We start from the raw sequence: 27,386 nt of genomic DNA on the forward strand, positions 1-27,386 counted from the left end.
AGTAACCAGATTCAAAATGATGTAGCTGTTCAGGGACGAAGAGCCGTGCATAGAATAGACCAGGTTTGGAGAGCTGCATCAAACAAGTTGTCGGACTGAAGGCCACAACAACGAGTGCATGGACATTATTTACTGTATTAATATCCTTACCAGTCACTTACGTTTCCACAGTACTCGGTGTCGATGGTGCAAGAAACTGCGGGAAAGGAAAAATATTCAAAACATATTTGTTAATTATCATAAGCTTCGGCAGCTAACATCCACTGGATGACCTGTCACAGTCGTTTTATACACTCCCTTTCAAGGTCTTAGGAATTCTAGGTGTACCTTCCCAGTAACTGATAGACAATAATTCCTTTTCCATCTGTGCCGTTTGCTTAAAAGTTTATTCAATAATCTTTGCCAAAGGTTTTTGTTTGTAGTTCGTGGCCGGAACAGACAGATGAGTGTTAATGTCGGGATATGTGGTCACATGGTTGACTTCGTCGTTTTGCCGGTCTGAGTGGCCGAGCGGTTCTAGGCGCTACAGTCTGGAACCGCGAGACCGCTACGGTCGCAGGTTCGAATCCTGCCTCGGGCATGGATGTGTGTGATGTCCTTAGGTTAGTTAGGTTTAAGTAGTTCTAAGTTTTAGAGGACTGATGGCCTCAGAAGTTAAGTCCCATAGTGCTCAGAGCTATTTGAACCATTTGAACTTCGTCGTTCTTGTTGACAAAACAAAAAAATTCCATATTGACTCGATGAAATTTGCGAACTGGCTGTGCTATCTACGCTCTGAGGAAGTACAGTGTTTCCACTCTTTTGCTAAATTTTCTGCTGAAACTTTTAGCGCATTTTATGACCAACATAGTTCGTTTAGACGAAGCAGCTCCTTGAAACTTTCACAAGAAGCTCATTTTACGTATGAGTTATTTAGCTATGTGTTCTTCCGACTTGTCTTCTGTGAGCTACAGAAAACTAACAATAGCTCTCTACATATTTTCAGGAATTGGTGCCCCACAGCTATCATATGAGAAATATACTACCGCCTTGAGCTGCTGATAAAATGCTTTATTTATGCAACCAGTTTCACTCGCCAGACCATCAGCTCCATAAAAATACATAAAATCCTTATCGTCAAGTGGTAAAACCATGACAAACTTTCATCATATCATAATATAAATTACGTTGTCACTCCATAAAAACTGTAATCGGCGTTGATGCTGTGAACAGATTCATACCACGCAGAGGCGACTCAAAAGCTGGTCATTGCTTTGTAAATATTTCTTTTATAGCCGTATCGGTATTCTGTATTTTATTTTACGTTCTCTCGGGACGTATCTTTTCTTCGCTGGCTAAATTCCATTCGCTGTGCACATATAGACTCAAGCATACACATAACATTGGACATCGGTAAATTTTAAAAAAATATCACAGCTTCTGCAAACTAAAATTGTAATATTGCTTGGAATTAATTATTTGCTGCAAAATACTTCATATTTTAATTTATCGCTAGCTACACGGTATCGTGGTAGTTATTAAGTCGGGTTGTTCATAATTAAATACCCGTGTTCCAGCAATACCAAATACATACATTAACTGTTCAGTCGGTTTCACTTGCTCATTTTCTTCTAAACAGATATATTTATTTTTTTATTTCCATAAAAGAAGGATATCTTTAAATTGTATTTTGATTCTTGCTCCATAAACGTGACTCCGTGTCCACTTTCGCTGTCTCTGCGGGTCTATTTCTTTCGCTGTTTAAAGATATATACAAAGAACTCTTTTTGCCTCGTGACATATGAAGGCGGCGACTGATGCTACAGTCTCTGCCTTCACTGATTTTTCTACGCTGATGTGTGGCCTTTCTTGAATTTACGTGAATGTACACTAAAATAATTATTGACGCTCTTCTCAGGCAAACTGGTTTAGAAAAATTTCCGCTACCACTCACAATAAAAAATTATTTATTCGTCACAGTACCTGTTGCGGCCTTGGGCCCATCCTCAGATGCTTATTGATTCATGTAAATGTTTATATTGATGAAGATCGCTGCATAAATACAGTGGATTAGTCAACAGCAAATAATTTTCTTTGTATTATTAGTCGCCACCAAATATTTTTTGTATTTATACAGTTATCTTCAGCAATATAGACATGTACGTGGATGTATAAACATCTGAGGATGGGCACAAGCCCGAAACCAGTCGTGCCACTAATAAGTTGTTATTTTTCTAAACCCTACAAAGGAACAGCCACGGAGTTCACCAGCGTCCACTACGGATAAAATTCACAAACTGGTTTGAATCAAACAGCCTTTCTGAAAAGTGCAAAAAATTCGAGATTACATATGAAGTGACATGCAAGTGGGATCACTTTGTATTTACTCACAATCACCGGTTTTCGCTTACATTTGATCGCAACGCCTGAAATATAGTTACTTAGGGAAAAGCTTCTATTAAACAGGAAAGACACACAAAACAATTAGAAGTGCCACGCCTTCACGAATAAATCTGTCATTTCTCACCATGATTCAGTAAAAGCCACATCCTTCCGTCATTTATAGCTTACACATATGCTCATAAATCGCTTTCAGAATCTCAACAACTGTAATCTCTTGGAATAATTAATTCTTTACTCCACCCTGAGTCGTTCTGAACCTCATTTTCATAGATTCGATGTTCAGAAAATCTTGCGCCATTACTCACTGTCTTTCAACTGACCGTTTCTCTGATTTGACACACATATTAATCTCTCTGGGCGTAACACCTACGCAACAGAAGATACATGTACAACGTAATTTAGATTTTTAGGTAACAAGATGGTACTGAGTACAGAAAAAGAAAGAAAAAATGTAACAGACACTACAGAAAGATTCTGCCAACGTTTGTGTGAAAAATGGTACATGAAACTTCCACTCTTTTCAGTATTATCGGTACGTCGTTGTACATCCTGAACATTACGTACGAGTAAATGACTCTAGGGCAAGAAATGAAGTTTTCGGCAAAAGATGGCACACACATCGACAAGTATCTCTTCTCTCGAAGAAACGACTGAAACAAGTGGAACGACATACATTTTTTATGACCTTAGAAACGTCTTAGGAAGAGAATTTCAGGGTTATAACGTTCGATAGGGTTTGCAAATACAAGTGCAAAGCAGGCGACAAGCACTTACCGTATTTGCTGGCGGCGTGTTAACATTGCTAAACAGCGTTCAGCCCGATGCTATGCACAATGCATATGGGTCGCTACCTTCTATTGTGTATGTACCTGTGCGTGAAATATGAAATTCAGTAATGAAGAAAACTCGATATCCCTTTGGATATCGATTTGTGTGCGGCAGGTACACCATGGACGCCTTCGCATTGTATGGCTGCATTTATGTAAGCAAACGCTTAAAATTACCTAGCTATTATTGCAAAAAATTCACTGCTATTAAAATTTCCTAAACGAAAAAAATGACGTTTGTTACCCATTGTTACAGCTGTCAGTGGTTCAGAGAGGAGTCCAATATGTAGTAATAAAAGTTTTCGATCATTTGCCCAATAAAATTAAATATCTGACAGATAGCGAAGCAAGTTTTAAATCTAATTCCATATCTTTTCTCCTGAACAACTTCTTCTATTCCACTGACAAATTACTACTTACAAACTGTTGGTCAGTTAAAAAAATTGTTTTTAATTGTAAATGCATGACTAGGAATAAAATGATAATATGTTCATCAGGGTTAACAGTAATCAATAATCATGTACACATATCCTGTAAAATGATTCGTTCTACATAATTTCAATAAAAGAATTGTTCAAAGGACCTATGGGACATGTAACTAACTAAGGTAACGATTTGCTTCAATATCTTTGTAGATAAGACATGCAAGTTATACCAGTAAAAAAAAATTACTCACACGTTTTCATACTATATTTTCTCAGAAATGTTGTTCGATGCCTAAAACCACTCACGAGACGTTCGGGTTCTGCAAGTTAAGCTGTCCCTCTAGTTCAAATACAGGTTGAACAAGAATTACAGCGACAAAATTTCGGACGTTTTCAGGGATATTTTCTGACACTGTCTGAGGCTCGTTACGTTTCTCTTGTATTCTTACCCCCATTTGCATTTTTATTGTACTGAAAACAGTTCATTCACTCGCGGAACTTGCTGTTGAACGTTTTTCCTGGCGCGTGTTTCTTTTCTAATTTATTACTGGCTTTTGGGCATTAGCCATACAACTACCCTCAAAATGAGTGTTTATCGTTTAAAAGAGTAATAGCCTGAACCGTTAAAGAAGGAACAATTATCCGTTGCATTCATTAAGTCAATGATGCAAGAAAAGTAATACGTAGTACGAAAGGAGGGTTGACAACACAAATCGTAGACTTTAATTCACTATTTTATAATGTAAAAAATTGAAAACTCACTGTTCCTGTAATCTTATATCTATCGCTTCTATCTATCGCTTGCGCCTTTGTCCCGCGTTGCGCGCGGGGTTGGCGTGGTTAATTCGGATTTGGCATGTTAATGTGAAAGGGTGGCCGGATGCCCTTCCTGCCGCTACCCCCTACCCCCCTGGGACGGAATCAGAGTACCCCATCTGTCTGCGTCTAGTGTAAATCATGGAAAAGTGCGGATGTGAGTCGTGTAACTGAGGCGGGACGTGGGGACCAGCCTGGTATTCACCTAGAGGGATGTGGAAAACCGCCTAAAAACCACATCCAGGCTGGCGGGCACACCGGTCCTCGTCGATTATCCGCCGGGCGGATTCGAGTCGGGGCCGGCGCGCCTGCCCGAGTCCAGGAAGCAGCGCATTACCGTTCTCGGCCAACCTGGCGGGTCTTCCTGTAATCTTGTATGTCCTTCTGTATTGATGTAAGCCGGTTCCCGTCAGATCACCGAAGTTAAGCCCTGTCGGGCTTGGCTAGAATTGGAATGGGTCACCGTTCGGTCTGCCGAACGCTGTTGGCAAGCGGGATGCACTCAGGCCTTGTGAGGCAAATTGAGGAGCTACTTGATTGAGAAGTAGCGGCTCCGGTCGCGAAAACTGACAACGGCTGGGAAACCGGTGTGCTGCCCCTCCATATCGGCATCCACTGACGCCTATAGGCTGAGGAAGACACGGTGGTCGGTCAGTACCGTTAGGGTCTTTCGACGCCTGTTCGGACGGAGTTTAGGTTTAGTATTAATGTAAGAGGGCATTAATTTCGTAATTTCTTGATACCTTCCGTCGCACCGGAAGAAACAGTAGTTAACATCCATCGCTGCGCATTCACACGAAGAATTTTGAGGTGGTAGAGAAGTTGCCGGAGATCCCCGTGATAAAAACGAAGCCGTGCCGTTGCCACACTGTGACGTTTCTGTCGTTTTGGTCCTGACAAGGGAACCTCCCCATCGCACCCCCCTCAGATTTAGTTATAGGATGGCACAGTGGATAGGTCTTGAAAAACTGAACACAGGTCAATCGAGAAAACTGGAAGAAGTTGTGTGGAACTATGAAAAAAAAAGCAAAATATACAAACAGAGTAGTCCTTGCGCAAGATATGCAACATCATGGTAGTGTATGCTCACGAGCGCCGTGGTCCCGTGGTTAGCGTGAGCACCTGCGGAGCGGGAGGTCCTTGGTTCAAGTCTTCCCTCGAGTGAAAATTTTATTTCTTTAGTTTCGCAAAGTTATGATCTGTCCGTTCGTTCATTGACGTCTCTGTTCACTGTAATAAGTTTAGTGTCTGTGTTTTGCGACCACACCGCGAAACCGTGCGATTAGTGGACGAAAGGACGTGCCTCTCCAATGGGAACCGAAAACATTTGATCGCAAGGTCATAGGTCAACCGATTCCTCCACAGGAAAACACGTCTGATATATTCTATACGACACTGGTGACGGCACGTGCTTGACATGACAGGAATATTTTGTCGACCCACCTAGCTTGTACACTTGGCGAATGGGTAAAAAGATTCTTCTACCTTGCCCGATTTAGGTTTTCTTGTGGATGTGATAATCACTCCCAAAAAAGTGATGAAAACGTAAGAGTTTGTCACATAAACTGCAACAAATGAATGCAACAGTTTCACAGTCGCACAGTTTTCCCTGTGCTCTGTCAAAACATATGTTTTTAACGTTTTCAAATTTTTCCGTGTGTAGACCGTCAAATCCTGCATATGTCCAAGCAAATCTGAACATGTCCTGGAATTTTGGAGAGCGAAGTTGATTATGTGTGAGTGCCTGAACCTTGATAATTGTCTGAAAACAAAAAATTAAACTTTTCACCCGAGGGTAGACTTGAACCAAAGACCTCTCGTTCCGCAGGTGCTCACGCTAACCACGGGACCACGGCACTCCTGAGTTCAATTTGTCCTTGATGTTGTCTATCCTGCCCATGGACTACTCAGTTTGTATATTTTGCTTATTTTTTTCATAGTTCCACACAACTTCTTCCCGTTTTCTCGATTGATCTGTGTTCAGTTTTTCAAGGCCTATCCACTGTGCCAACCTATAACTAAATCTGAGGGGGGTGCGATGGGGAGGTTCCCTTGTAAGGACGCGACGGAAGATCACGGAGGCATAGTGTCTCCCATTAATTTCATAAGACACATGGAAGCTGTGCGTCAGCAGTGTGATATGTTTGTTAATGAACAGTAGCACGATATGCACATCATGTATCAATTCACTCAATCCAATGGAAGAGACCTCCAGTGACAGCGAGCTGCTCACGTAGTGTTAGCGACTTCTTCCATATTAGGGTCGTTGCATTACTCTGTGTTATGCGTTTTGGTGATTGCAAATTAAGGGTAGTGAAGGACAAAGGTGATAGGGACAATAATCCGGATAAATCATAATTACATTATTTCTCTGTCACGAGCCGCCGGAAGCCATCGCTCCCTTACACCAAAACACACGGGAAATATCCCTCAACGACCCACGAAACTTTATTGCTGTACTCTTGTTTTCGTTCTATGTACTTATTGTAACTGTCGATGTGAATCATGTCGATTGTCCGCATGATCTCTCGCGACATCGTTTGTCCAGTAATTGCACAAGGTCGTTTACCGTCGGTCCCCAGAATTAATTCAAAAACTTCTCCGTGAAGAATCTCTGCAACTGAATACGGAACCGAGGCTCAAGTGATGGGGGCGCGGCGTAACGTAGGCGTTTGGTGGTTCTTGTGACGAACTCCAGAGCAGTTCGTCCCTCTGGGTCTGGGTGGGGTAAACACAACAGGTCAGGGAGGAGCGACAGTAAACAGGGGCGATGCGTTACTTGTAAACACTGGGCTGCCGCCACAAACACTGTGTTTTCACACTCACCCATCGCGCACACACACACACACACACACACACACACACACACACACACACACACACTATAAACGGACACGACGCGGACCGTGGAGCAAAACAAGGCCTGTCCTAATTTCATTTCACACCACTCGACGTTCCATCTCTGGCTTTATTATGTATATTAGAATATGTTTCAAAAAGATCTCAAGATGGTTACTACAGACCAAAATCGATAGAACAACGAAAATTTTTCTGCTCATGGACTGAAATTAAAGAAACAATTTCTATACTTACTGGGTCACTGTCACTATTCGCAACTATTTCGCAGGTTGGAAGACCTCTACAGGCTCTGACAAAATCGTAAGAAACGTGATCTGTAGAAGGAATGTTGTTGTTAAACGCGGTAAGAGGCCATTTCTCTGAAGTACTTGGATTTAACGAATGAATGAGTTCGTTGAGCCATGTTCCGTGGTTCGATTAGGTTGAAATAATTTATATTATTATGTAGCAATAAGAATAATATTACAGTTAAAGCCGCCTAATGAGGAAAAATACATAAAAGTACACGGTCCAATCACGTCACTGTGACCACTGCTTATCTTCGACGTCAACGTGGAGTAACCACTCATAGACGGCAGGTGGCAACAATGGCAGTGGAGCGTATATAAAGCGTTTCAGGGGGATGCGGAAAACAATGCACTCGTTATCGTAATGCGGAAACGGAACGATTTATCTGATGTCCGAAAGGACGTGCTCATTGGCTTTCGGGCGAAGGGTAGAAGATCTTTGATACGGCTAAGTTTGTGAACTGTTCGTGTGCTGATATGGTTAAGGGGGGGGGGGGGGGGGGTTAGGACGTCAAACGGGCCGACTTGGAGCAGGAGAGGCACCACAGGACATTATAATTTCCACAGTCTATACTTTTACAAGTAAAGTCATAAAACCTTGTCAGCATGACCAGGAAGGAGTCAAGATTCGCACTCGTAGCAGCGGAAGTTCAAAAACATAACAAAATAATTTTTTTTACATGTGAAATTTCATCATTTTTTCACCTACTATTGGCTGCATTTGTCGCTATAGGTACACTTTTCTTCATAAGTAAGAGAGACTGTTCGATGAATTTTGCACAGCATACAAACCATACTTACAGGTGTCTGAAACTCTAGAGTCTACTTAATTTATGAAAAATGAATGAACTGTTACGTTTCAAACTTTATGTTTAGAAAAAAATCAAATTTTGTAGTTAATTATGTCAATTTTTACCACAGTTTTTAATAGATTTGGAAAATTGTAGAGTTTCATACACCCGTAAGTATGTTTGTAAGTTTTGTATGCTGTGCAAAATTCATCAAAGAATCTCTCTTACTTGTGAAGAAAAATGTACCTATAGCAAGCAATGCAGCCAACAGTAAGTAAAAAAATGATGAAATTTCATATCCAAAAAAATTTTATTTCGTTATGTTTTTGCACTTCCACTGCTATGAGTGTGAATCCTGAATCCTTCCTGGTCATGCTCACAAAGTTCTATGAATTTATTTGTAAAAGTATAGACAGTAGATAATACAATGTCCGGTGGTGCCTCTCCTGCTCCAAGTCGGCCCATTTAACGTCCAACCCACCTTAAGTTAACCTTGAATGACAAAATGGCGCTATTTAAGTTCGTTAAGTGATATGTATTTAATTCCCGCTTAAGGATAGCGCTAGAGTGCAATTAGTTTTCATTGTATTTTTTTCTGTCTCTTTGTCCTCAAAAGCTTCTCGTACTTACACTGTGCTTCTTCCTTTTTTTTTGTCCAATTCTTTCCTGTTTTCTTATTTCTTCTGTGTATTTTTTCTCGTCTGTTCAGCCTTCTGTGAAGATGTTTAGTTTCCTGAGGTCTAACATTGTTCCCACTCTCCACTTGTTATCACTCTATTAGTCGTCAGTACGTTAAAAATCTTCTTGGTCAGTCTGGTTTCGTTCATCCTATGTACGTGTCCATAGAACTTTGCCTTTCTTTTCCTGATGTTGTTTGTAATCTTCTCTGTCTGTTCGTACAGTTTTTTTTTTTTTGTTGGTCACTTTATCCAGATCCGCTGTCTCTGAGCCGGCCCATACCTCCTTCTCAGTATCTTCCTTTCTTTTTTCCCATCTCCTTGATTTTCGTACTTCCCTTGACTGCTGTTGTTTCTCAGGTGTACAAAGCCTCTAGTACGTCTAAAGTATAGCAGTGTCTTAATTCAGTATTGATGGAAACATTTCTCTTGTTGTAATGGTTCCATGTAACTCTGCATACTTTTTGTAGTTTTGTGATCCTTTATGCAGGATGTCTCTCCTACGAGTGTTCACTCGCATCTTCCCCAACGCTTCGGCAGATATTTGCAATTTAGTTTCCAATGTGCCGACACAGCCCATCGCGTGTCAACGGGAACTTTCGGTTGAATCCCTTACAAACAGACATATTTTAAAGTGGAATTTTACGTTTCCATTCTATAGAGCGGTCCCATATTACTCTACAGCGAAATGTCTTTTATCTGCAAGTACTAACAGTGACAGTAAAACATGAAGAATGAATAGTACATCAGTAACGACTGAGTAGCGCTCCTGCATGGCGGAGCAGTCATCGTGGGTTAATGCGGTCCTGTTGCCGCTCAAAGACTGGTTGTCGTTCGTGTTTTACCATCACTGTTGATACATATCGATAAAACGAAAATCGCACTAGACTGTTTTGGTACCGCTGTATCGAATGGGCTGGTAAAATTGGGCTTTAAAAATCATTTTGTTCCCAGCGCGAGAGAAACCGATCCTTTCCGTTGACACTGGGCGTCACATGGAGGACGTGATCAGCGTTATTTGTCTCCAGTTATACACTGCAAAACCGAAATTGCAAATATCTCCCCAAACACTAGAGAATGTCTGTTAGGAGAGAACACCCATACACGAGGGGCGTTTGAAAAGTCCCTGCAAAGTCCGAGAGATGGCACCATCGGCGAGCATCGACGTCATGTTTAGTTAGTAGCATCTTTGGAAAGAATGCACACCAAGTTTCAGCCACATGGTCTATTTCTTTGTATTTGGCATTCGTGTGACTCAAGGAAGTCGAGTGATTGTCAAAAAATGAACGAAACAGAATTTCGTGTGGTGTTTAAACATTACTTTATGAAAGACAAAACGCCTCAGCAGACTAAAGAGAAGCTTGATAAACATGACGGTGAGCCTGCACCTTCGATTAGAATAGTTTATAAGTGGTTTCAAAATTTTCGGAGTTGCCATATCGGCACAAGTGATGCTGAACGTTGTGGACGCCTCGTGGAGGTTAGGACTCCATAAATCATTGATAAAATTCATGATGTGGTGATGGACGACAGAAGAGTTAAAGTACGTGAGATTGCTAGTGCTGTGGGCATCTCGAATGAACGGGTACATAATATTTTGCATAAACATTTGCACATCCGCAAGATGGGTTCCGTGATTGCTCAAGCTTGACCAAAAACGGAATCATGTGAAGTGTTGCAAGCATGGTTTGAAGCTGTTCGAGAAGAATCCGCAGAACTTTAAGCGTCGTTTCGTCACTGTGGATGAAACGTGGATACATTACTATACTCCTTAGACCAAACAACAATCTGAACAATGGGTTACCAAAAAAGGCTATGGCCATTCCTTCGGCCGGAAAGGTTATGGCGTCTGTCTTTTGGAATTCGCAAGGGATAATCCTTAGCGACTATCTGAAAAAGGCTAAAACTATTACAGGTGTATATTATTAATCGTTAATGGACCATTTGAAAACCGAGTTGCAAGAAAAACGCCGGCGATTGGACAGCAAAAAAGTCCTTTTCCATCACGACAGTGCACCGGCACACATCTCAGCAGCTGTAGTCGCAAAATTAATGGAAGTAGGATTCCACCTCTTTCACATCCCGCCTATTCTCCAGATTTTGCTCCGTCGGACTACTAGTTTTTCCCCAATTTGAAGAAATGGGTGGCGGGACAAAAATTTTGTTCAAACGAGGAGGTGATTGCAGCAACTAATAGATATTTTGCAGACTTGGATAATTCCTATTATTCGGAAGGGATCGACAAATTAGAACAGCGTTGGACGAAGTGCATAAGTCTAAAAGGAGACTATGTCGAAAAATAAAAAAAGTTTACTCCAAACACGTTAGTAGTTTTTATTTTTGCACGGACTTTTCAAATGCCCCTCGTATACAGGGTGTTACAAAAAGGTACGGCCAAACTTTCAGGAAGCATTCCTCACACACAAAGAAAGAAAATATGTTATGTGGACATTGTGTCTGGAAACGCTTAATTTCCATGTTAGAGCTCATTTCAGTTTCGTCAGTATGTACTGTACTTCCTCGATTCACCGCCAGTTGGCCCAATTGAAGGAAGGTAATGTTGACTTCGGTGCTTGTGTTGACATGCGACTCATTGCTCTACAGTACTAGCATCAAGCACATCAGTACGTAGCATCAACAGGTTAGTGTTCATCACGAACGTGGTTTTGCAGTCAGTGCAATGTTTACAAATGCGGAGTTGGCACATGCTCATTTGATGTATGGATTAGCACGGGGCAATAGCCGTGGCGCGGTACGTTTGTATCGAGACAGATTTCCAGAACGAAGGTGTCCCGACAGGAAGACGTTCGAAGCAATTGATCGGCCTCTTAGGGAGCACGCCATTCTCCAGTGCTGCATCAGCGCATCAGGGATTCCATGCGACGGAGGGTGGATGCATGTATCCACGCTAACGGAGGACATTTTGAACATTTACTGTAACAAAGTGTTTGAAGTCACGCTGGTACGTTCTGTTGCTGTGTGGTTCCATTCCATGATTAATGTGATTTGAAGAGAAATAATAAAATGAGCTCTAACATGGAAAGTAAGCGTTTCCGGACACATGTCGACGTAACATATTTTCTTTCTTTGTGTGTGAGGAATGTTTCCTAAAAGTTTGGCCGTACCTTTTTGTAACACCCTGTATATAATTACTGGATCTAGTGAAGACACAAGCCGAAATCTGTCACTAATGTAATCTAAAATAATTTTTCATTTCAGTTTGTTTCAAAGCGTACATTTCTTTCACTATAAGGATTTCCGTAAGCGCAGTCGCCCTTCCACAGCTGTTGTTAACGGTAAGCACCAAGACTTGAGTATAGCTACAGTTTAACTTCCAGTGGGCCGTTATCCTCCGACGCAGACCTCCTACATAATTCTTTTCCCTCCCTGTGTGTGTTCTTTGTTCTCGTAGCAGCCGCCAAGGAGCCTTCATCGTCCTCCCTCGACTCGTCTTCCTCTTGTTGCAAACAGCGAAATCTATGGCAATGGCGTAATTGCGCTTGTTCTCTAAAATTTAACGCTAATGAAAAAGAGTAACTCGCGGCCCATTACCAGTTTAACTGTTATTTGTTCTCGCAGTGCCTCTGAAATAAGTTGCCCGTAATTGCCCAAAGCGTGCGCCTGGCAGCGAAGGAGCCGGCCAGTGCTCGGCGAAGGGCGCCGCTGAAACTGCCGGCAGTCTGGCGGCCGCTGAGGCTGAGCACCCCTAATGGCGGCCGCTTTGTCGTCTGCCGGCCTCGCGTCGCCGCCGCTGCGCGCCGCCTACATCACAGGCCGATGCCACGCCTCCGAGGTCTGACACGTAGGTCGCCGCCGTACACTGATGTACATTTACCACATCTTCATATACATTCAGCGAGGTACTGCAGAGTGCATGGGGGAGGAAACCTACCGATTGGCGAATAGTGCACGTCATCCCCATTTTCAAAGCCTACTGGCTGAGTGCCCTTCGTTATCCGTGTGTATATTTATAGCAGTTATTTACCAGCCCATCTTCCCCTACCCCCTCTCTGTCCATCTCCTCGTCACTCATCACCCCTGTCCACCTTCTCCACCCTCAACTCTCTATCTACATCACCCCCAACTCTCTTTCCATTTCCTCCTTCCCTTCCCGCTCTCCCTCTCTCTCCATGTCTTCCTTCCCCTCGCACAGTCCCTTTCCTTCCTCTGTCGATCTCCTCCTCGACCTATCTCTGACCACCTCCTTCTCCACCCTATCACTTTCAAACTCTTCCTTCACCTTCTCTGTCCATCCATATCTCTTAAACCCTTCTCTTTTCTCGTTATCACCCCTAACACAATAAGAGGTTGCTCGTTCTTACGCCCTCACTCCCCCCCCCCTCTCTCACATACAGTATTTCCAGATATTACGTAATATGTGTACGATGTTTGGCTGAAATCTATCGAGAGGTTGAAGAGCATCTTCTTACACGAGCCGTTTCTCACATATTTGTACACGAATTTCATCTATATTTCTACGAGATTTCGTCCTCCACTTTCGTTTTCATGCATCTCAATGTTTATGACGTAAAAAAAATGGTTCAAATGGCTCTGAGCACTATGGGACTCAACTGCTGTGGTCATCAGTCCCCTAGAACTTAGAACTACTTAAACCTAACTAACCTAAGGACAGCACACAACATCCAGTCATCACGAGGCAGAGAAAATCCCTGACCCCGCCGGGAATCGAACCCGGGAACCCGGGCGTGGGAAGCGAGAACGCTACCGCACGACCGCGAGCTCCGGACTTTATGACGTCATATCAGCAGATATCTGTGTCCTGCAATGATGATTAGAGGTACTTCCAGTGGTATATGTGGAAACTGTCTGGGTAATGTGTTACGAAAATAACATGTGCACCAGATTTGTTTGAAATCGATCCAGAGGTTGAGAAGCAAAATTTAACCAAACCTTTGCGCGTGTTCGCCTGTCACACGTATTTCACGTATTTTTAACATACTTGTAAACCAATTTCATATGCCCATATCTCCTGAGTTTTTTTGTTGTACAACGATGGTTACAAGTGTATTCAGTGGTGTATGTGGATACTGTCTCCGAAACATTTTGCGAAAAGAAATAGTAACAAAGAAGTACTAAATTAGAACGTCATGCCTGCTGCGACATTTTTATTGTATGAACAGTAACAATGTAGTAAGCTAGAAACACTTTGTGGGAGCTGTCAGCGAGCGAAAGTCTCGGAACGGTTTGAAAGTACGTGTAAAGTGTGCTGCAAGTCATTAAGTGATCTCATTCTCAAACAGTGGACGAATATAGTCTGGCTATTTCCGCGTAGTTATCTACGCTTCTTTTTCCGCCCCCTATCCCCACCTTCCCGTGCGGTAAGTGGATCTTTCCAGAAAGTAAGTGATATGTGTACCAACTTTGGTTGAAAACGACGCACTGCTTTAGGAAAAAGATTTGGGACATACATACTCATGTTAATGCGGTGTTCCTTTACATACGTTTGTAAGAGTCTTTATTTTTGCGTATATCTCATGCAAGAAAATAGGAGATCATACACACACGCACACACACACACACACACACACACACACACAGAGAGAGAGAGAGAGAGAGAGAGAAACGCTTCCATGACACCTAATCTGACCGGTGGCCATTCGAAAACTTCCTGTGCCGGCTTGGCCTGGCTGGACCATTAGCTGGTGCTCTGCCAGCTGCACACGGCAGAACGGACCAGACAAGTGCTAAGCGGACAGTGGAGAGGCAGGAGGATATGGTAATGCGGCGCCACCTCCCCGCTTATCTGCAGCGCCAGGCGGACGCAGCGCGCCGCCGCCGTCTGCTCGCCTGCCCTCGCTGTCCCCTGGGAGTGCCCCTGTACGTATGCCTCCCCCACTGCACGCCGGGCCAGCTGGCCGCGTGGCTATCAGGGGCTCCCAAATCTCTCGCCTCCACGTGCCTCTTTCACAGAAAGCGCTTCCGTGTATCTTCTCTCACTTTTCCAACAGTTTCATTTTCGGCAGCTAATAATACGCTGGCACGAATATACAGTGCTACTTCATTGTCCATTTATCGTCCGCTGCGAACTATGAGTCTTCTAGTCTCCGTACGTTACGATCTTCAGCAGACTTTCAAGACGATTTTTATGTTTACTTCTGAAAACAGCATTCAGTTTCCCAATTAATGAAGTCGAAGCTATTTGTACCCCGCTGTTCATTTCTTCAAATATTCATCTGCTTGGTACAGTTGTCACGTGGATAAAAATTCCAGAACTATTTCAATAACTTCATCAGTAAATTATGAAATGTTTTCGCAAACTGCGAACACGTTTATACAGCAGCAGATCGGGACGCGAACCCGGATTTCCCGCTTATTACGAGCGGTCGCCTAGACCTCTTCGGTATTTAAGCACGCCCCAGGACCGACCAATGCCTCCATATGTCCTAGTGTCTTGCATTCATGTCCGATGGAATGTTGCATGGAACTAAATAGACGCCGTAAAATACAGACACTGCGCCACTGCATTTCATGCCAAAGCAAGGAAACCTGATGAGAATAACATCATATCACCCTGTGCGGGATCTCTTGTTTGAGATAAGGTATCATCTTTTCTAAGTCCTCCTCCTTCTCAGTTTTCAATCTGGCTGTTAGTTCAAGCTGCGGTAGATCTAGGCCTTTTATGGTTTCCATCTTCACATCTTTTTTGAATACATTCGTTCGCGTGCACGTTTCAACCATCACTGAATGTTTTTTTGTAATCACTTTTCCTGAGTTGGGTTTGGAAACTTTGAGCCAAACGGCCTTGGCAATTTCTAACTTTTTTGTGATGAGGTGTTCTTAAGCTACTTTGGAGACATTATAAAAATCATCACCGTTCATTATAGTGGTTAGAAAAGGAGTTTTGCTATTTGCATTACACAAAACTCTCACGAGATAGAACGAAACTTCACATTTTTCTACTCTTTTTCTTTTTTCAATTAGAGAAAAGTCTCGCCTACAGAGATGACATACTTGTGGTGAACTTCGTCAAAGAAATCATTACAGACCAACTATATCCACAGGAACAATACCATTTGATATTTGTCGTGGCCGCAGTTGTTGCCAGACCACACTATTAACTTATTTTTCTGGGTAATTTTACTTTTAATCCCCCTTAACACACAGCTCGCTATTTCATTGTCTCCCCTGCAACTCATGCCCTCGTGCCAAAGAATCACAAAACGTTTATTATTATCTGCCATATGCAATCCCAAATAGTAACAAGAAAGTTGAAGTAAATAATACATTTGGCAGTGCGACAATGTTGGCAAAGTAAAACTTGTTGTAAATCTATGGATACTGTGCATGTGGTAGAATGTACATGATCACGCTTCATCCCTTCTTAGATTTTTGAGCGCGTCTATGATGAAATTCTAGTGAAGTACGATGTACAGCTCTATTGGTTGTGTCATTCAACATTTTACTTTTAAGCAGATCACATGTGTTACAGGTATCTTTCCTTGGGTCGCGAAACCTGAGTTTGCGAAAATGTTATTTCAATACTTTTTTGTAGTACAAATATCTAATGTTTGTGTTTGGATAAAGTGTAACAAAAGCCTCATACATTCTTCTGTAATTTAAATCTTGGCTTAAAAATAGAAGGGAGCTTTTAGCCCTTGTGTAATAGTTTCCGTCCTTGGGGAAACTTCTGATGTGCTCAACAAAGTGTTTTACATCAGCAGCTGTATATTTTCTTTCTTTGTTCTTGTTTCTCCCACGTTCAATGTATGTAACATCACCACTCTTTTTTTACTTTTACCAATGTTTCCACTCTTCGCCTGGTAATTTTGTGTATTTCCAGAAAGGTTTTTTTTTCAAAACTTGAAAATGTCCACTTTTGTCTTTAGGAACTGTATAAAAAACACTAGCTGTCTACGACTCTCCTCGGGTTCTTCGTAAGAACCATGAAGCTTTCTTCTAACTTTGCATACACTTATGTTTCCCATCAAATAAGATTTTTCCTTAACATTATCACCTAGTTCGTAGAACTGATTGAATATGTTTAATTTGTGTTCCAATGCAATTTCTCCATACTAATAGCAGCACCGGCATGAAACCTACAACAAACAAACACGGGAATTAGAGGCATAAAGTAATTTGTAAATGCCACGAATAACCTGTTTGTTTGCTGCTCTGCACAGTTAGTAGGTCTACTATAGCCCAGGAACCAAGAGAAACATAACCTAACATAGGTTAGCTTAAAACGCCACAAAAAAATCATAATCACGCGAAGTTCTTCAAAAAAGGTCTTAGTCCTAAAGCGTTAAAGTTATCATATACACTTACCTCATCAGGTGGACTATTTTTTTTTTTGAAGGACCAATAACTTTCTTATTGTTCTCATTTGGTTTTCCCTTGGCTCTTGGCTTCTTATTTCTGTGGGAAACACTACCTTCACCCCTTTTCCGACGTTTTCTTGTTTCATCCATCACATAAACCACAATAGTAAACACAACAGACAGGACTAATCACTGCAACTTGAACACAGTCGAACCTCAAACTAAAAACAACAGCACGGGCACATAGCCCGGATTTTGTTTCAGAACAGGTGGCACTTAGCACCTGGCGCATTCTGGTGGCAATGTTTTAAACCACTTCCACACTGATTACTAGATAGCCCGGTTTTTACTGACGAAGGTTAGGCACATATCCCATATTTTGACAATAAAACGAAATTTTTATTTTTGGAACTTAGACCCGATATTATAATTAGTCAACATTTTATCAAATATGATTAACAACACTATGAAGTTGTTTGCTAACAATACTACTGTGTGTAATTTCACTCTGTCACCAGACTTCCAGTTACAGACAGCATTTGATTTACATATACCCTCCACCACGTTCTAACGTAAATTAAAACTCTTCTTAAATTTATCTCTAAAACTAATTTTTGCGTGTTTATTAAAATAACAAGTGGTTAATTTCTTAAAGTACGTATTATATTTGCAGAACCTTACCGCATATGACGTTGTTATACGAAGTTACTCGTCTAATGCTTTCGCTTAGAATACCTTCGATTCGTTAAATATAACTGTAGTCCTTATTCACATAGACAAACGATGATCAGGGATACATAAGAGGCGTATTCGTAACCATTAATTAGTCACTGAGATCAAGTATCAAATGGCATTATGTACACTCTGTCGAGAGTGGCGTAGGAGTTGTGCATTTTTGGTCTCCACTGTCAACCTTAGGAGAAATCAGATTACGAATACCTTTAATAAGTAATATGTTGTTTGGATTGAAAGGGTTTGGCGTCTCAGACTCTTAATGTAAATGCTACATGCTGATCGATTCTTGTAGAAATTCATGTGCCTTAATTTCCAAAATTGGTCTTTTTTTCTCATATAACGTCGTTCCAAAAGTAACGTAAATAGTCTGGAAAAACTAACACAATTTCTCTGTGCATTTAAAAATTGAAATCGATTGTCCTAACAACTCATTTGAATGCAATCTGTTACACCTGCATTTTCCTACGTAGGTAAACAAAAGCTCTTTGCAAAATATGCTCATCACTGATCACGCTACACCAAGTACACCAAGTAACTGTTATTCTCAATTCGTTACAAAACTTTTTTTTTTCAGTTACATCCTTTCCTTGTTTATAGCACAAACCGATGTACCATACATTAACATACAAATTTCCTCGTATTTCCCAAGATACATTCTGCAAACGTCTCGCAGGCACACATTGTTCTAAAAACCTTGCATGGCACATTTCTCAGATTCCGTTCTCTTCAAGAGGTTTCATAGCGTTAATGAGCGAGAACACAGAATACCCGACCGTAAGCTCCCCCCCCCCCCCCCCCCCCCCCCGTACAGAACTGCTGCAGTTTCTTGGCACTTATGTTACTTGGCTCAGGAAACTGAAAAACATATCACACATCCCAGTGCTTTCAAAATCAATTCACTCAAATTTAGACGGCACCTACCCAAAAACACCTCACCCGCGTTTCACGCACAGTTCGGCACGTATCAGATAGCCCGCATTTCCTTAACGACGTAATTGTCTGCTGGATTTTTCTCCATTCTCTGTAACATAAACCATGTCCAGGTTTTTGAGTCTTCTGACTAGTTTCATGCGGCCCGCCACGAATTCCTCTCCTGTGCCAACCTCTTCATCTCAGAGTGGCACTTGCAGCCTATGACCTCAAATATCTGCTGCATGTATTGCAGTCTCAGTCTTCGTCTACAGTTTTTGCCCTCTAGAGATCCCTCTAGTACCATGGAACTCAGTCCCTGACATCTTAACAGATGTACTATCATCCTGTCCCTTCTCCTTGTCAGTGTTTTCCAGATATTCCTTTCCTCTCGGATTCTGAGCATAACCTCCTCATTCCTTACCTTATCAGTCCACCTAATTTTCAACGTTCGCCTGTGGCACCACATCTCAAATGCTTCGATTCGCTTTTGTTCCGGTTCTCCCACAGTCCATGTTTAACTACAATACAATGATGTACTGCAAACTACATCCTCAGAAATTTCTTCCTCAAATTGAAGCCTATGTTTGACACCAGTAGACTTCTCTTGGCCACGAACGCCCTTTTTGCCAGTGCTAGTGTGCTTTCGATGTCCACCTTGCTCCATACCCTTGCCTAGGTAGCAGCATTCCTTAACTTCATCTTCTTCGTGACCATCAATCCCGATGTTAAGTTTCTCGCTGTTCTCATTTCTGCTACTTCTCATTACTTTCGTCTTTTTTTTTCGATTTACTCTCAGTCCATATTCTGTTCTCATTAGAGTTCCCACTCCATTCATCAGATCATGTAATACTTCTTCACTTTCACTCAGGATAGCAATGTCATCACCTAATCGTATCACTGATACCCTTTAACCTTGAATTTTAATTCCACTGCTGAACCTTTATTTTATTTCCATCATTGCTTCTTCGATGTACAGATTGAACAATGGTGGCGAAAGAGTACATCTCGGTGCAGTATTAGGGTTTAATCACACGAGATGGTTAGTTGCGGAGAACAGGCTCGGTTTAGTGAAGCATGGGGAAGGAAATCCTTTTCAAACTAACCATTTTGGCATTTTATTCGACGCTGTGACTTTTTGTAAAGCGTTAGGAAGCCATTTACTTCTTTCTGTTTGGAGGGGATGTAGATCAAAAACAAAGTGCTCGGGTTAGGAAGGATGTGACACAGCGTTGCAGTCTTTTTCTCCTATTGTTCAGCGTAGTACCAATGACAGAAATAAAAGATAAGATCACAATTGGGATTAAAATCCACAGTGAAGGAATATCAGTACCAAGATTTGCTAATGACCCTGCTATCTTCACTGAAAGCGAGGAAGAGTTGCAGGTCACACTGAAGGGAATGGTTCAAATGGCTCTGAGCACTATGGGACTCAACTGCTGAGGTCATTAGTCCCCTAGAACTTAGAACTAGTTAAACCTAACTAACCTAAGGACATCACAAACATCCATGCCCGAGGCAGGATTCGAACCTGCGACCGTAGCGGTCTTGCGGTTCCAGACTGCAGCGCCTTTAACCGCACGGCCACTTCGGCCGGCACTGAAGGGAATGTACTGTCCTATGAGCACAGAATTTGGATAGAGAGTAAACCGGAGGAACTGAGACACGAGATTACTGATAAACGTATTTCAAAATTGTCGTCAACGAAGTAAACGAAGTTAAGGAATTCTGCTACCTGGGAAGCGAAATAACGTTTGACAGACGAAGTAAGGAAGACATAAAAAGCAGACCAGCACAGGAAATGAGGCCATTTACGACCAACAGAACTCTACTAGTATCGAACACTGGCCTTAATTTGAGGAAGAAAAGAGATTGTACTTCCGGAGCACACTGTTGTATGGAAACGAATAATGGACAGTGTGGAAATCGGAAGCGAATTGAAGCGTGGTGCTAGGCAAGACAGAAATTTTGATATATCAAACAGCTGAGGACGTTGAGATTAACAGGTTGGCACTTAAAGAGTAAACCGTGGCGGTCGGCATCAAACCAGTCACGAGAATGATGACTCGAATTAGAAATGTGAACACTTCTGTAATTGTTCATAACGTTCTACATACATTCAGCAGATACTTCAACTTCTGACAACGTAATGTTCAGTTTGTATATAGTGTTCGGAATTTAGACATCACTTACTACTTCGCCACTCGAACTGTCGCCTTATGGCTCTACCTCATTCCTTGCTAACACTAGTGAGGCTGTCCCGAGAGACCACTGGGTCTAAGGTTCAAATAGCTCTGAGCACTATGCGACTTAACTTCTGAGGTCATCATTCGCCTAGAATTAGAACTAATTAAATCTAATTAACCTAAGGACATCACACACATTCATGCCCGAGGCAGGATTCGAACCTGCGGCCGTAGCGGTCACTCGGCTCCAGACTGGGTCTAAGAGAAAGGATATTGCGATAAATTTGGATTACCCACGAGTTCAGAGGTTTCAGTGTGGGAGGAACGCTTCACCAGTTAAAGCTACGAATAACTCCAGATTGCGTTCTGCCTGCGAAAGCAGTGGATCCGTATTCAGATCGCTACCCATTACACAATTTTAGCTTGTCATTGTAATTTTCAGGCACACTTCTGTTCTGTCGCTTCTACCCCTCTCTCTTGCCCCCCCCCCCCTTTTCTCTTACCCGTCATCTGTTCGTATCAGTAACACCGAATAGTCATGAAACAAGACAGTACAATCACTGAAGTTTGTCCGGACACTTTACCACGTCGTTGTGTTGTTATACAGTACAACGTTTCGGACACAGTTACAAATGTCTTTCATCATAGTAGTGTGTTTACGAGGCCGCGCTGGAAATGAAGACCTCCGAATTTTATATTTATTTCTCAGCACGGTCACCTTGCTGATGAACCTTTTTTTTCACAATGAGGGATCAGTTTGTTGATACCGACACGGTAGAATGTTTGACTTCGTTGACGCAGCGACGACATCGTCTCTGCTTGCACCGCTTCATCAATGTCACAGTGATGTCCTCGAAGGTTCTGGGAACAGATGAAAATCGGATGGGGCCAAGTCGAGACTGTATGGGGGGTCACTGATGACAGTGAACCCAAGGCATCGGTTTGTTGCAGGTGTCGCAGGGCTCGTGTGCGGTCGGGCATTGTTATGCTGAAGGAGTGGGAGCCCCATGTGTGGACGAACTCTGCTGGTTCGAAACGCGATTATAGCAAGCTGTTTCTCATGCACCGGCGTAGTTACATTACACACAGCCATGTTACACGCTACAATTCTGAGCCCTCTAATGGTAGATGGTTGCAAACATGTAGACGTGAAGAACAAAGACGTTGTATGTTAATAACGTTTATTTTATTTAAAAATCATTAAGAGTTTTCACATAAAAAATTCGAAGGCATTACCTTTCAGCACATCCTTGTACTTCAGCAGCAACACTGGCGAGAATATTGGTCTATATAACGAAAGGATGAAACGATCATATGCACGAAAAAGTTTATTGACGACAACAACAGTAATGAAAGCTTAGGCTCGTACTAATCTGTGTCAAATCTTCACTGATCCGTTAAGTCATTTATTTTGATGATGACAGCACACCGTACGTATTCGTTGGAAAATGGTCATTGATCTTGTTTCCCCTACTTCCATAGATAATTTTTCAAAATCCATCCTGATATCAGTCCAGGTTACAAGGTCAAATCTGGACATATGACATCTTGTCTCGTGGAATTCGCGGCCAAAAGATCTACAATCAAAGGCATTCCATCATTTCTGCGCCTGCACACCACTTTCTGAGAATTTCATTCTCAGGATGTCAGATGCCACACAGACTAACATCACTCGAATTCACTCGCAGCGCGGATTAGCCGCGCGGTCTACGCGCTGCAGTCATGCACTGTGCGGCTGGTCCCGGCGGAGGTTCGATTCTCCCTCGGGCATGGGTGTGTGTGCGTGTCCTTAGGATACTTTAGATTAAGTAGTGTGTAAGCTTAGGGACTGATGACTTTAGCAGTTAAGTCCCATAAGATTTCACAAACATTTTATTTTATTTTTTTTTTAATTCACTCGCAGCAGTAAGCAGGTTCTCGACTACGTGCTAGATTTCAGACGCTGTTGCAACATCTGAAGATAAACTTGCTTACAATTTTGAAACGCCTTGCGCCAAATAAGTAACTCTTTCAGACCCTCTGGCTACTATTGTGTACCTTAGCTTTTACTGTCTTAGCTGCAACAGAAGTATTTTTTCCCAATGGAAACCTGAGGTACACATTTGTGAAAGTTGAACCTTTCCATGATGCGCAAGTGCTGCCAACTATTGGGCATCACTATGAAAATATCAGCAAGTCAGTTTAGCGGTGCGCTGCATCTTGCGGCTACCAGTAAACACAGTTGTGGTCCGTTCGCTATATTTGCCTGTATAACTGAATACTGTAACTGTTATTTTGCATTGAATGGTCGCTGTACTACTTATTACAATCGAAAATATTTCGTAATCAGTTATTTTAGTCGATAAAATGAAGCCAAGTGTTCAAATTATGTTTTGAAAGCGAGTATATATTTTTGATTAAATCTTGCATCTAAAATAATTAAAAAGTCACCTACCAGAATTATCACAGGAATGAAAATTATCCTTCCTCCAGAAAAAATTCAGGTCTGAAACGTTTAAGTAAGAAGCTGCTCCTAAGTGGCAGGTAACAGTCTGCTTGATACTATTATTATTGTTTGGTCGCCATGAAAAACGGTCGGTTAGCTCAATGGTGATATTTTTTTCTTATTTTCCCAAAAAATCTGCATCTTAGAGCTATGGGTGTGCCGTTTACTTAGTGTGACTGTGTCTTTGAGGGTCAGGCTGCTTTCGGTTAGTTGTTTAGACCTGACTTAATAAAGAGTCCATCTTCTGTCTGCGTGTAGTCTACGTAGTTTGATAAATATACAAAATTAGATCATCAGCCACCTATTAGAAATCAGCCGCTTCCATTTTTAATATCTGCGTTATTGTGTTAGTACTATTAGTTAAAAGTTTTAAAGAATTAGTTGTTTATGGCATGTGCTATTGTTAACACCTTAAACCGTCCTCACACGGAACACGAAAGCGAACGTGGACATGGACCTGGACCAGTTTTGTGACGTAACAACGTAAACAATTCACGTTGCGCAGCATACCCAAACGTGAAATACAGAAACGGACGCTTCGAAAACTTTATGCGTGAGCAGGAACGTTGCCAATCAGACGTAAGATGGGTTTCCGCGTCACAAGCACACCTTAGAAGACACCATATTCAACACTGACAATTGTAGTTTAAGCACGTATGTCGTGTGTTTTATTTTACAAATAATCTACTGTGATTATATGCTGATTCAAAGCAATAGAAGACTGAGGAACTTTCGGAGGTACTTTGATTCTAGAATTACTTGTTACAACAAAATAATTGGAAACAATGTACTGGTAGTAAGTATTTCGTATTGTAACTATAGAAGTACGTCTCCTCAAGGACCGGTGCACTGAAGATTTGTAAAAAACATATCAATTCTGGATGATTTTGTTGTAATTAAGAATCAGTGACATAATGGCGGTTAAATCCTTTCGGACGTTGTAAGATCAGACGCAGACTCGGATAACATTTGTCAAAAGCAGTGTAGAGGATACACTCGCGGACTGTGCCTGTCGGCATTCCACTTGCCGGAATCTGTTTTTTTTTTTTTTTTTTTTTTTTTCATTTGACGTTTTTAAGATTCTGGAGCTTCCTCTTCAGGAGTGAGTTAATTTTATTTAATGAATGTGGCCAGGTGACATGGACAAACGAATTGCAACATCTCTATCTATGCCACCGGTTCAGTACAGTGTATACAACAGACTAGTATACGACCATAAATGACGTATGCATTTTAACAGAATTTGCGTAGCTGTTTTAGAAGCCTGCTTTTTTCGCAAGTAACTGTGTGATTGCACGCCCGACGAAGTCGACAACTCCTGCTGGAGAGCACTGCGTTCCCAAATGACGACGAGGAGCAGTATGTTTTTGAGTGTGCACCAACCGCGATGGAAACCACATTTGGGGTGCTTCACGTTGAGAAACACATCCCGTGTGAGGACGTCATTAGCAGCTCTTTCAAAAGTAGTGTCACTCGCGCTACATTATCGAAACCCTTAGCTCCGTTACGTACCGTCTACAACAGGGAATTGTGTGAGTGAGAGGCACAAGTTACACAGTATTAGCACAGCCACCCGTCCACCCACCGTCCCAGCCCCCTTGGTTTGGTTACATTACCTCACACTGATATTGGCGTGGCGGCATAATGACGGGCCCAGAAGATATCGTCCAGCCTGCCATCTGAAAAGTACATAAAATATGCGAATCTGAGTTCTCAAGTCACAACATAGTAGGGCAGTGGGAGAAGAAACATAGTTTTCGAGAAAATTACCTTGATTATCAACGCGGATCCGATCTGTAGATTATGTACTGCATACATAAGAAAATGTTTCATATAAATGAGATTTGGTAATAAAATTGCTCTAAACCATTTATAGGTGTCCACCAGATTAATAGTAAAATACTTTGTGGAATCAGAATAAACTGTAACCTGAACGACAAAAAATACTGTAATACCAAATATTAATTGCAATTTATTTATTGAATATACCTTTATTAACATTTTATCTATTTATATTAGATATTTCTTTAATATTAAATATTTTGTACTGTTATGCTCTGTTCAGAATCAACGAAAAATTCAGTTAATGTTAGAAAACACGCTGTTTAACTTAATGGAATATCAATCATATACAAAAAGACTTCTTGGATAGAAAACGCTTAATCCAGGGCCCCCACATCCAAAATATATCAACTGATAAGGCAACCATGAGTCATAATTTGGAGGAAACGACCAACTTTGAAAGAAATTCTGTGTTCAGATGGTGGTTTTTTTGTTTTTTTGTTTTTGTTTTTATAGAAAACTGGAGAGTCCAAAATTTATCTCCCTAAGTGACTGTAACGGGAAGTTGATATCGGTGTGCTGTAAAGATTAACTGGTGGCAGGCATTGGGCACGCTAAGGCAGACGAACGAAAAAGTGCCAGACAGGGAAATGCTGTCATCGAAATCGATAAACAACTATGCTAACGATTAATAACTGGATTGCAATTTATCTCTCATCACCAACAACGTGACGATTATGAACAAGCACATCAATGAAGAAAGAAATCTGGAATCATCTATCCCTGGTACTAAAAGAAGCAAATTTGAAAGTATCTCTGAAATTCAGTTACGATAAGACTAAAGTAATGTATAATTAATACATCGAAATACAAACATTACAAATTGACAGCGAAGAAATTGATTTTTTCTTGTTTTTTTCATGGACCAAATGAAGGAAATAACTGGGCAGGCGTTTAAAGAGAACAAAATTGGCTAGGAGTGCTTTTGGTAAGCAGGCTTCGAAAAGGCTGCTGCCAGTATTTTCGTATTGGTTAGTTTAAACTCAGTGTGTTATGAAAAGGAATGGTGATGGGCAGGTTGTGGCAGCCAAGAAAAGTCTTTGCTGGATTGTAAGAGAAGAGAAAAGTCCGAATCGATTACCAAATGCAGCGTAGATACACGATATTAGCGAACATACGAGGACCATCGTCAACGGCCTGGCCGCGTTGGATACACCGGTTTCCGTTACATCACCGAAGATAAAGAGCGTCGGGCGTGGCCGGTGCTTGAATGGGGGACCACCCCGGCTCCCGCCCGGTGTTTGCACCTTTCCCTTCGTCTTAACAGCGAAAGAGAAGAAAGGTGGCGGTACAAGGTTGCTTATCACGTGTCTTTGCGCTAATGTCCTGGATTAAACTCCAAACCTCTCCACAATGTGCCACAAAAGAGTACACGGCACTGCTGACGACGATATATCCGTCGGATGGGGACGTTAAGTTGGGAGCTTCCCTTCGTGCTTCTCCAGAGGAGCAGGCTGTGTCGCGGCAAAAAAGGTTTCAACTTCTCCCTTCCCCTCATCCTTCGAATCCAATACTAAACTCTACACTCACTCTACCGTCATCCACACAACACAGACACACCTCTGACATTTCAGATTACGTAAGAGGAAAATAACAATGAACGGCGACGCAGGATTCCTGCTTATACTCCTCCAAGCTTATACCCTGATAATGCGATCACTTTCTGACAGGACCATCGGGGGCTGCAGTGCATGTAGAAATGTAGCCCTTCATTCAGCATTTCCTAGACCGCAGTTAAATGCTGCCGCCGAAATTGATACACTTTTATGGTAACGATTAAAAACTTTGTGCTACCTTTATAATCAGTAACACGGCATTTATGACAAATGATACTGATACGCATCAAATAATCCACAACGTCGAGGAATAAAATCTGGAAACATCTG

At 41.8% G+C, this 27,386-nt stretch overlaps 1 protein-coding gene across 1 annotated transcript in view; it reads right to left on the minus strand.

The window, feature by feature from the left end:
• Window positions 1–25,333, minus strand: part of LOC126235678 (uncharacterized) — a 155,408-nt gene extending 130,075 nt beyond the window's left edge. Inside the window, exon 1 of the mRNA XM_049944406.1 lies at window positions 25,275–25,333. The gene's annotated coding sequence lies outside the window, so the exon portion shown is untranslated. The remainder of the gene's footprint in view (window positions 1–25,274) is intronic.
• Between the last annotated feature and the right edge of the window lie 2,053 nt (window positions 25,334–27,386).

The sequence above is a fragment of the Schistocerca nitens genome, chromosome 2 (assembly GCF_023898315.1).
Source record: "Schistocerca nitens isolate TAMUIC-IGC-003100 chromosome 2, iqSchNite1.1, whole genome shotgun sequence".
NCBI classification, from domain to species: Eukaryota; Metazoa; Arthropoda; class Insecta; order Orthoptera; family Acrididae; genus Schistocerca; species Schistocerca nitens.